This window comes from Austrofundulus limnaeus, unplaced genomic scaffold, assembly GCF_001266775.1.
Source record: "Austrofundulus limnaeus strain Quisiro unplaced genomic scaffold, Austrofundulus_limnaeus-1.0 Scaffold503, whole genome shotgun sequence".
In the NCBI taxonomy this organism is placed as follows: domain Eukaryota; kingdom Metazoa; phylum Chordata; class Actinopteri; order Cyprinodontiformes; family Rivulidae; genus Austrofundulus; species Austrofundulus limnaeus.
Window position 1 is genome coordinate 56,863 of NW_013952905.1, and position 11,388 is coordinate 68,250.

At 40.0% G+C, this 11,388-nt stretch overlaps 1 long non-coding RNA gene across 1 annotated transcript in view; it reads right to left on the bottom strand.

Moving 5' to 3' along the window:
• Window positions 1-562: 562 nt before the first annotated feature.
• Window positions 563-11,388, bottom strand: part of LOC106530251 (uncharacterized) — a 27,558-nt gene continuing 16,732 nt past the window's right edge. The window contains exon 3 of the long non-coding RNA XR_001311751.1: window positions 563-597. This is a non-coding gene — a long non-coding RNA (uncharacterized LOC106530251). The remainder of the gene's footprint in view (window positions 598-11,388) is intronic.

Below are 11,388 nucleotides of genomic sequence, written 5' to 3' on the forward strand. Positions count from 1 at the left end.
CACCCAACACAAAGAAAAGCACATATCTTGTCTTAAAGTTTAGTAAATGGATGACATGAAGCTGCTACAGTCTGTCGGCGGTCACGGTGCACTTTAAGGGGGCAGCGAGTACACCAGTCATTTCAATGCCCTGTTTCTCATTTGGTCGTTGCATCTGGCCACTTCAGTACCGTGCCTCAGTGAATCCCTGAGCTCGAGGGTCTAGACCAGAGGTGCACAAAGTGGGGCCCGCGGGCCAAATTTGGCCCGCCAAGCCATTTGATTTAGCCCACCAGCAGTTATCCTGGTTACTAGGTTGTAATTGTCTGTATTATGTAGAAATATTATATTTGCACTTAGTCTTTTCAAATAATGGTCCAACTATATGTACAGGGAGCTGTAGTCAGATAGTCTTAACTTATGGTGCTCACTTTATCTTTGAGTTTTGTTAAGATTAAACTTAAAATATAAGTAACTTCAAGAGATATTTATGAGATTTAAGTCCATATCTAGATTTGCACACCTTATAAAACCACATATACTCACATTTTAAATTATGAAAAGTCCCATGAGCCTTTTCTGCCCGAGCATACGTTGAATTTTCTCCATGTCCATGGCCTGAAACAAACAAACAAACAAATGTGGATAACCACACTGGCTGCTAGCTTCATCATAAAAAATACAACTTTACTTGAAATATTTGCATTTCGTGTTTTATATTATTGCATTTGGCCCACCACCCTCAGATTGATTTTAATTTTGGCCCTTTCAGGGAAAATGTTTGGGCACCCCTGGTCTAGACAAATGCCTGCTGTMACATGACGGCTGACTACAGTCAGGAGAAAGAGCGTCCTGAACGGGACACTTCAATTTGGCTTAAAATACGGACATTCCAGCTAATAAGGAACTGTTGGTAACCTTACCTCAGCTTAGAAAACAGTGGGTGTCGCTCTAATCTGCTCAGATTCAGCCTTCTATGCATGTTGCTAATATTTACTCACAATGCTAACGTCTGAGCTAGCATTATACTCTCTGGCTCCTCAGGAGGGGAGGAGCCAAATCTCTGGCTCACTGCTGCCAACTAGAGGTCGGAGGCTAAACTGCAACATAAAAATGAACTGTTTGTATGATTGACATTTTAAACCTTAATTAAAAATCGATACGGGGCTTTAGAGAATCAATGCAGTATCARAAAATATAGCAATATTTCAATTGATCAAGATTTTCTTACACCCCTAGAAAATGTGCATCCATCTGAAACAAGAAGGCCACATTTACTTCACAAAAATGATTAAATTATAAAAATCTCATCTCATCTCGTTCTGATAGAACCAGGATACGTTGTTCCCAGAAATTCCTGCTGCAGGGCCAGCTTGTTTATGTAAAGAGAAGAAAATAAATTAATAAATGCTATTTTAGTTTATATAAGCCCAACTTACAAAGGGATTCAAATATTTACCAGGAACAGGAACAGCCCATGTAATGAAAATAAAATCTGTAGTAATGTGTGTAAATATTTAAAACTCTGGATGTCCTCTCAGCATTAGTCCTCTGTGGGCCCGGTTTAGTCCATTATCAATACTTCCCTGCTGCTGTGTGACAGTGATAAATTCCTGTAAACTCTTTCTAATCAGGCTGCACATCTGAATCTTTTTGAATTGCAGATCGAGTAGTCGCGAGAGAGCAAGTCGATTTTCCTGTAGTGCTTAAAACCCAACCACAAGCACAAGCTGCACCGTTTTTATTTCTCTTTGTGAAAGGATTGCACCCACAAGGTAAAATTTCCATTACCGTTGCTGGCTGCGTGTGTCTGCCGCGCCGTTTCATGTGGTGGAGAAATAAGACAAAGGCAGTGGAGAGTCAGAAGCTGTGGGGTGACATTTAGTGCTCAGTATCTTCAAAGAGCAGCCCCTCGTTTGTACCATTTCTTTTTGTGCATAATTAATGAAGTCTTCCGTTCAGACTTTTTTTTAAGGCTGGATTAGAAAAGTAGATTAAGGAAGTCAACTTTAAATTTCAATTTGCATTCTGAGGACTCTGGATTGCAGTTGTGTACGCGGTCGACTTTGTTGTTGGTGTAAAGAATTGTTCAGGTGGGAAGCCTGAATAATGCGCAGAAAACTGATAAGTTCTCCGATGAATTTATATTTTCAGATCTAAAGACTCCATGTCACGTGACGTCATCAAAGCCCTGTCTCAATTCAGTGTTTGCAGCCGACGTAGAGCGTATTTGTGAGCTGCTTAGGTCCCTGCTCCACACCGTAGGCTGTCCCAATTCGTAGGTACCTACTCACGTGGTCGACAAAACCCTGAAAACCTTGTCTGCATCGGAGTATTCTATGTGGCCGATGATATCCCAGAGTTCATTGTGCCGTCAGCAAACTAAACAGAAAAACAAAGACAGCTGAGTTTTATTCAGCTGATGAAAAATTTTACTTGAAAAAGAGAGTCAAATCAAGTATTTCAAGAATCTTACCAAGTAAAATGTTCTTACTCCACTGGCAGAAATGTTTGACTTAATTAGAGTCAAATTTTCAGACTAACAAGACAAATATTCTGAAAACAAGATGATTATTCTTACACAATCAGTTCTTGTTTAGTAAATCAGTCTCAAAACAAGATCAAAAATACTTTTTGGGTGATATAAGATTTTAAAACTTGGTAAGATGGACAGTTTTTGCAGTGTTAAAATCCTTTTTAACTGAACATTTTAGCCACATTTAAAGGAAAACCAACATATAACTTATTCTTATGTTTTACCTCCTAAATAATAAAATTTATTTCATGTTACGGTGGAGTTTAAACCCTAACCTTTATTATTTTCCTTATTTGTTGTGCTGTGAAGTAAGTGTTCTCACTTGGCATGTTAAATCCATTAAAGTGCTCATCTGAACACGTCACATTGATTGAGTTCTTAGAATAGCTTCCAGACAGCAGCTTCTGGCCATAAAGTCAAGAATAAAAGAAGCAAACAAAGGTCAGGGGGCTAACTCCTGGCTGGTTTAGGTGCGTGGAGGTGTTTGATGTCAGGCATGTTTCAGTCCAAACACTTTGTTTAATTCTACTTGTCAACACGCAGGTGAGAAAATCACTTTGACGGTAATAAGATAGAGGAAAGTGTTGCATTAGCACCTTGAAGTGTAAATAGCTTCTCATATTGCCTATTAGACCCAGATAACCTGGCGAGGTGGAGGTTGATGGTGTTGGTGGGCGAGTGGGAGGGGGTAATTCACAGAAAAGCATATTAGCTGTGTCAAAACAGTCGGGGAAAAAAACACACACCAACTCCAAGGAATATAATTAGGACTGCTTTTTTCGATTTCTTTTTTCTGTCTGCGTTTTAATCTGCTATTGATGAAAGACGGGTTATTTGTTTCTTCAGCTGCTCTCGCCTGCAATATCCTGTCGCCCTGGCTCCCAGCGAAAAAGAAATATCTCCCATCCCTCCTCCCCGCTCCTGCTCTCCCTCCTCCCTCTGGGTTTTGCATTATAAAGAGATTTCATCTCATCCACCTTTAGCCAGGATTTGCCTTTGATATTATTTATTAGCTCCGGTATTGAACAGTTGGCGGAGCTAGCACCTTGAATGGGCCTCCTCGACGTCCTCAACCCACAATCAATACGGCTCCACATTACATATACATCAGCTCCGAGTGCAGTATCACTCACTCTCAACCTGCGGTCTAATTAAAAAGATAAGCAGCTTCGTTTGAAGCCAGCTTTAATAGGCCGCTGCCTTGTTTCTGGGCGTGAATGTTGAATAGAATCATGACTCTGCTTGAGATTCTGCTCATTTTTTTATAGATCGCTCCGACTCGATGAAAGCTTTGACACGTTACTTGTTGCCAGGCCAGGGTCATGTGGAGCCAGATTGGACGGATCATAATGCTTTGGTTTTGGATGTAATCTTAAATTAGTGTTGTGATGTTGAGATTAAAGAAAACACACGTTTATGTCTGGTTTAGCTGCAGTGTAACCATTAAACGGTTTAGGACTTCTTTTTTAGGCTTTAAGTGATGCTGTTTCATTCTGCTTCTAAAAAAGTTAATAATTTAATCTAAAAGTAATATATTATCTGCAGGAACCTAAAAACCCAAGTGTGGAGGGAGTATAAAAACCAAGGCTGAGCACGTCAACGCAGCCGGTAATTTCTTGAACGCGGTTATTTGTTTCTTTATATTTCTCTGATCTGTGTTCACTGTGCAGCCAACACACACACAAACCCAGTGGTCACAGTTGGGAGGCGGGATCTTGGTCACTATTGGCTTCAGATGGCCTTCGTTGTGCGTCTCATCCAATGAGAGCTTTTGTTGTCGAGCCGTTGCGTGGAAACTCACAGCTGCTCTCATGAACCGGGGCAGAAACATGGCGGATGTCACCAGATTCTTCAGGGCTTTTTTTAAATTTTAGAACTTTTCCAGATGGACTGGGAAGAAGTAAAGTTCTCTGTAAGCTCTGAAGTGTTGGAGCCTGAAATATCGCTTCAGTTTAAAACCAGCGTAAACAAACAGGTTCTGCTGACGAGGCTGGGCCTGTCAGAGGAAAAAAAAAAACAACAACCTTAAACAAACTTCATTTGCTTCACTTGGTTAGTTTTTACAAATGCATTGCCCTCTTTCTTAATATAAAACAGTACTTAAAATGCTCTAAACATCTTTGAGTGAGGTAAGTCTTGTACACAATAATGAGATATTTAAAGAAATCAAGCGATTTTTTTTGTCATTCCAAAATGAGTACTTGAGAATTGAAAGACGGATACTGAGGTCCCAGTTGTCAGCAATAAGTGTGTGTGTGTGTGTGTGTGTGTGTGTGTGTGTGTATTAATGCATTAATGCTGGCCATAGATTAAAATTTTTAATCGATTCATCAAGATACTTTTGCGATTATCAAAATTTTTTTTTAGAAATGATCACTCTATGGCTGAATGTGTAGGTTTGTATGTTACAGTACAGTCCATGTGTGACACATTATGTACAGTTTTTTTCTTTTGTTTTTCTTTTTGCTGCCTTAAGACTTATTTTATTTATTGCTGACAGCTGTGACCTCATTTGGAATGAAAGAACAAAATATCCTTTTTTGATTTAACCTCATTTTTCTGGACAAAATTAACTGACTCAAAGAYGCAGAGCAGTTTTTAGCTACTGGTTTATTTAAAAAAGCAGGAAATGCATTTTCAAAAACTTTAAACAAATAAGGCAAAGCAAGCCGGTCGTATTTTTTGAAATTTTTTCTCCCACACGCTGACCAGTGTCGTCCGGTTTTAAACTGAAGCGATATTTCAGGCTCGAACACTTCAGTGGTGAGACGGTTTAGCATTGCAGCGCTTAAGGAGAACTTTACTTCTTTCAAGCCCGCCTTCGGGAAAAGTTTGAAAATAAAAAAATGCCCTGAAGAATCTGGTGACTTCCATGTTTCTGCCCTGGCTGCAGCTCGACCAGAGCGGCTGTGAGTTGTTGCAGCGGGTCAACATCAAAGGCTCTTACTGGTTGAGTCGCACGACGAAGGCCATCTGAGAACACAAGAAAAACGCAAGACACAGATGGTGTATTGCAAYATACAACCGTACACATTCAGCCATAGTAAAGTCATTTCTAAATTAATCACAATATCTTGCGATTACAAATTTTAATCTATGCCCAAAGAAAGGCACATTATTTCAGGAGTGTCGACACCTAAACAGAAGTGTGTTGAAACGCTGCAGCTTGGAGTGTCTGCCAGGGTTCAGAGCAGACAAACAGAGGCAGAACTTTAGTTTTTTTTATTATTAGTATGCCCTACACTAACTGTGATCTCTCCTTAGGATTAGATGTGTTTTTTTTCCACAGATTAAAAATGCAGGTTTTGGAAACTTCATGATAAAAACAAAAACTGGTCAGAAACAAGTGGAGTGTTTCTCACAGTGACCAGTAAATGTGTCAGAAATGTGTAGTGTACATGATTAATGTGAAACACCGAGCAGCTACTCTGTGGATGATAATCTTTATAACGTACAGCACTGAACTGTGCTGTTGGAAAAGATCAATAAAGAGCAGGACTCCACAGTTTAGTGTTTTTCATGTTGGAGTTTTTAAGACTCGTTGAAAACAGAACAGAGCAGAGACGCAGTGAAGTTGAGGGTGGCTGAGTCTGTCTGTCAGTTAAATACTTTATTAGTTACTGAAACACAGTTTTATTTAAATGCATTTTATTTAATTTTTGAAGGAATAGTGCCTCTTCATGTTGTGACATCCTTTGCATCATCTCAGAAATATCACAAGAGTTGTGTGTAACGTGTGTGTCCTTGTTTCTGCTGCAGAGTGAGGACCAAGTTGTTTTTTTTTTTTTTTTACCAACAAAGTGAGGTCATTGATGGGAAGTGAGGACATTTTCCCAGTCCTCACTTTTTTTCCAGCTCTACTGCACTCTAGTAGTTAGGTATAGAGGCACGGTGTGAGCTTTGGTTCAGGTTAGGGTTAGCCAAAGCCTGGCCCTTGCCTTTCCTACGCAGTGCGGCTCAATTTTAGCTTCCCTTCTCTGCTCCGACTGGGATTTCTCCCATAGACGAGGATTTCACCAGTAGATTTTCAACCAGGCCAATCAGCAGACAGAAGGAGGAGTTGTGAACGAGGATGCTGATTTTCTACTGTTTCAGTCTGCCTGTAGTTTAGCATATGGCAGTGGAGGAAGTGAATGAAGCCAGTCCGTGTTCACAAGGCTTCCAAATTAAATAAAAGTAGTCTCAAAACCTGCAGCATCATTTACAGCCTTCTGGTTCAGCTTGGTACTTCTCTCTTCCCATCCTGTTAGCTTCTTAGCTTAGCTTTCTTCACGGTCGAGCTGGCGCACTGCATACGCCATGGCCAAACGTTAGCGATTGGGTAAATCCAGTGGTGGACTATAGTAGTATAGTATTTAAAGTAGAAAACCAGGGGTTTGGGCTTTAGAGATGAATGAACCAATTGGCGGGCTGGAGTGACCAGAGCCAGTTGAATAGTCCTGCGCTACACTATGTTCCTCAAAAGCGGAACCAATCACAATCGTAGCTCACATCTGGGATATATTTGGAATTACATCATCTTCATTAATGGTCGTGAGCTGAGCTCCACCTTCATTTCCAACAGAACCCAGCAATGGAAACGGTTGAAGAAATTCAAGCGAAGAAACCAGCTTGATGAGCATATCTCAGCTCGACGTTTGAGATTTTAGGACTGAAAAAATAGTTTGTATCAATTTAAAGGTCTTCTATGTTCACTGCGGATAAACTACATTTCTGCATTTAAGAACTCACTTTATTGTATTTTTATGCTGAAATCTTTACAGGTGGTGAATTTGTAGCGGAGTGGTTTCTGAGAGTTACAAGGTTCTGTAAAATCACTCTGAAAACAATACAGCAATGTACTGATAGTAGAAAATTTTATTTGAACTTTTGAATACTTGAGTATTTTCAAAAATAAGTATTTCAGTACTTTAACTTGAAGATTTTTGACTGAGTAATTTTTACTTGTATTCGAGGAGATTTGACCATGAGTATCAATACTTTTACTCAAGTATTAGAGTTGAGTACTTTGTCTACCACTGGGTAAATCAGATCCAATCGTTTTAAACTTCAACAGAGGCCACGCCTCCAGCAAGAAATCATTTGGTAAATGGTAAAATGGTACTGAACTTATAGAGCGCTTTTCAAGTCCCTCTGGACCCCCAAAGCGCTTTACACTAACAGACATTCACCCATTCACACTCACATTCACACACTGATGATGGCAAACTACACTGTAGCCACAGCTGCCCTGGGGCRCACTGACAGAGGTGGGGCTGCCATGCATCGGCGCCACCGGACCCTCTGACCACCATCAGTAGGCAAGGTGGGTGAAGTGTCTTGCCCAAGGACACAACGACTGTGACGGCTGGACGGAGGATTGAACCAGTGACCTTCTGGTTCCAGGACGACTCACCTAACCACTCCGCCACAGCCGCCCCCATTTCTCAGTATTTGAGAGTCCAGACCCTCTGAATGAAGCAAAGAGGCAAGGGGCCTGTTTTAACCAGGCTAGGTTAGTCATAGACTAGTAATGGTTAGAGTTAAGGAAAATGTCTGGGTTAGGAATAAATACAGTTAAAATGTGAATGGAAGTCGATACAAAGTCCTCAGTTTGATGTAAATACAAGGATGTGTGTCTGTGTGTGAGTTTGCTTTAGACACAGACTTGGACGTCTGCTAACCGAGTCACATTCCTCCAGACGCGTGGCCAGGCCATCACACCACTGACTACCAGCTGCTTAAAGAGGGAACGCTGCCCAAGACACACTTATACTGACATCAGACAGAGATGTACACACACACACACACACCGACACACACACACACCCTCTCGCTCCACTGCTGGCTGGCGTGGGACCAAGTCTTGCATAATGACTCTGCCAAGACAGTTCTGTTCACCAGTTAACTGGCCATCAGTGGCCACCTTCAGCACAGAGGCACAAAGAAACGAGGCGGTCGCCTCGGTTCCAACTCGACACCAAACCTCCTGCCGCGTGGACGTAGGTTTGTTTCATTGTTGCGACTTTCATTCTTTACATTTGGCTTTTTTAATATAACAAGCAGAGAAAAATCAGAAACGAGTTGTGTTGAATTCTTTGGCGACCTTTGTCTCTTTTTTAACAGTTATTTGAAGTGTTTCCATGGACTGACTGTTAAACAAGGCAGAGGAGGAGGTGGGCAACAGAGTAACGGGCCAGTATGGCAGAAAAATGTCATATGACGTATCTCTTATCTGTGGATATCAATAGTTATTGATTAGTTTTTTTATTCATTTGAAAGAAAGACCAGGAGGAAAAAGGCTGATTAATCCTGACCAACTGGTGACTTTCCTCTTTTCTTCCGCACGTTTTTTGGCATCTAACTCGTTCCACAATTTTTGTGCTATTTGAACAATTCACAGATCAAAATGTTCAGCTCTTTCATGTGAGAAGTGCTATGACTTTTGGTATTTCAGCTATTTATACTTTTTTTTAGCCACTTTTTTGCCGTTGAAAATGAATGGAGCTGTTTTCAACATACTTAAACTCCTTTAAAATGTTTTTAAATCTTTACAGCACCTTACACATTTTTTCTGGTTTTGCTCCTTTTCAATTACTTGTTCAAATTTTAGCTACTTTATTATTATTTTTACTAATTTTAGCTTTTTTCTACTATTTCAGCTAAAATTCTGCTTTTTTCCACTATTCTTCTGCTTTTTCTACTTTGTTGTGCTTTTTTCTACTACTTTGTGCTATTTAGGCTTCTTACAGATGCTTTTTGCTATATTCAGCTATTTGCTGAAATTTTGGCTAATGTTTAGCTGCTATTAGCTAATGATGGCTTTTCTAAGGTAAATACACATTTTTTGTGCCTACAATTTTTTTGACTGAGTTCAGCAAACTTGTGCTCCTTATGCTTCTTTGTGCTAATTAAAACGTTCCCAGCTACTTTTTAGCTGTTTTACAAAAAAAAAAAAAATCAGCTGTTTTAGTTATCACTTTTGTATAATTTTAACGTATTTTTCTGCATTTTTTTCTGTTTTAGCCATTTTTCAACTATAAGTATTTAAACTGGGTGCTAATTTCAAATTGTGGCTATTACCTTTAGCTTATTTATGCTACTTTAGCTATGGATCTGCTTCTTTCTGCTGTTCTGCTTTTTTCTACTTTTTATACCTAGTGCTTTTATTATGCTCCTTACATATGTTTTCATCTATATTCAGCTATTTTAGCTGTTTTCTGATTTCAGCTAGATTTGTGCTCCTTTTTACTGTTTTTCTGCAAAGTTAGGCTTGTTTGCTTCTTTCAGCTTTTTAAAGTGAGCTCACATTAACACTTTTCCTATTAAATATTTTCAGCTCAATTTCAGCAGCTTTCAGCTAAAGTTTTCAGCATGAAACATTCAGCATTTTCACAGGAAAAGCAATTTCTCTACTTGATATAGTGTTGAATTGTTGCCCAGCTCTACCAAGAATACATTATTGCAAGTGGTGCACACAAAAATAGGCTTTCTTTTTAACACTGTTCCCGCATCTCCTGATGATTTGGCTGTAAACTCTTAAAAAYCAGTGAAACTGTGAGAAAAAAGATCTGTCACAACTGAGGGAAAAGATTTTTATCCCAACCCGAATATTGGAAAAAGACGGCAAAAAAGTCCACCTGTTCATCCTGGTAGGCCTTACTCAGGGTAAAATATCCCACAGAACTTGTCGTTCAGGTTCTCAGATGTTGGGTGTGTAATAAAAAAGCCTGGACTGTAAACGTTTGGTCTGTTTTTATTCTAAAGCACTTGGCACCTCTTCTCTGCTGTAGTGATGTTGAAACACGTTTATCTGCTTGACTGGCTTGTTTAGGTTTGATTTAAAGCTGCAGATGTTTTTTTTAAAGGGTTTCTGGTCAGGAAAGAAGTGCTTTAATGCTGCGTTAACTTTCCTCAGCCACCCCGAGATCAAACCTATTAAATGAGGTCAACCAGTCATCGTCTTTGTCTGGGGAGACTGAAAGCGGTCTGATTCTCCTCCTGGGTCATGGATCGGGGGGCTCCAGCTCTGAGCTCCCCTGCCACAGAAGATGGGTGGGTTATCAGCCTGCCGTGGCTGCGTGGAATTTGCTGGATCTTGATGGACACGGTGTGTGATTTGCAGCGACAAGCGGAACAAATGTCTGTAATGAGGTCACCTTCAGAGCCAGGTCTGTCAGATTTCTAAAMCTGACTCTTTTTTATTTATTTATTTTTTTACCTGCTAGTCAAACATTTGTTACATTTCTTTAAAGGACAACCAGCAGACATTTAAAGCCATAAAACTGTATTTTTCTACCTGCCTGCTGTTCTCCTTCACAGCTCAGAAAAGATATTAATGATGCTGAACTCCTCCATCCCTGCGCTTTTTGCACCCAGAACCTTAGAAATTGTTTGGGCCTGCAGGTAAAAGCCTCACATACACTGTGGGCTCCTGGGAGCAGGGATCTCTCTCTTTCATCCTTTTGAATCCCCCTCACACATGAAGCTTCTGAGTGTACGCTGGCAGCCTAATACCAGTTTACCCACTGGTCACATCCCTGGCTCTTCTCCAAAATGTCTGCTAGTGGGCCAGAAAAACAACAAAAAACAGTCTTTGCAGGGTTTTTTTCTTTTCAGTGGGTTCTTTTTATTTGTGTTCTTCTTTTTTTTTTAATGCCGGTGGCTATTTTTCATTTACAATCTAGTCCTATCACTCTCTAGTGGCTCATGATGCTGAGCCTCTCTTTTTTCCTCCTACTTCTTTTGAGTTTTTTTTTTTTCAGTGCATTTTTTTCCTGTGAGACAAACTCACCTGGTTAAAGTTAGGGGTGTAAGAAAATATCGATACACTGAAATATCGCAATGTTTAATTTCCTGATACTGTATCGATATTCAAAAGCCCTGTATCGATT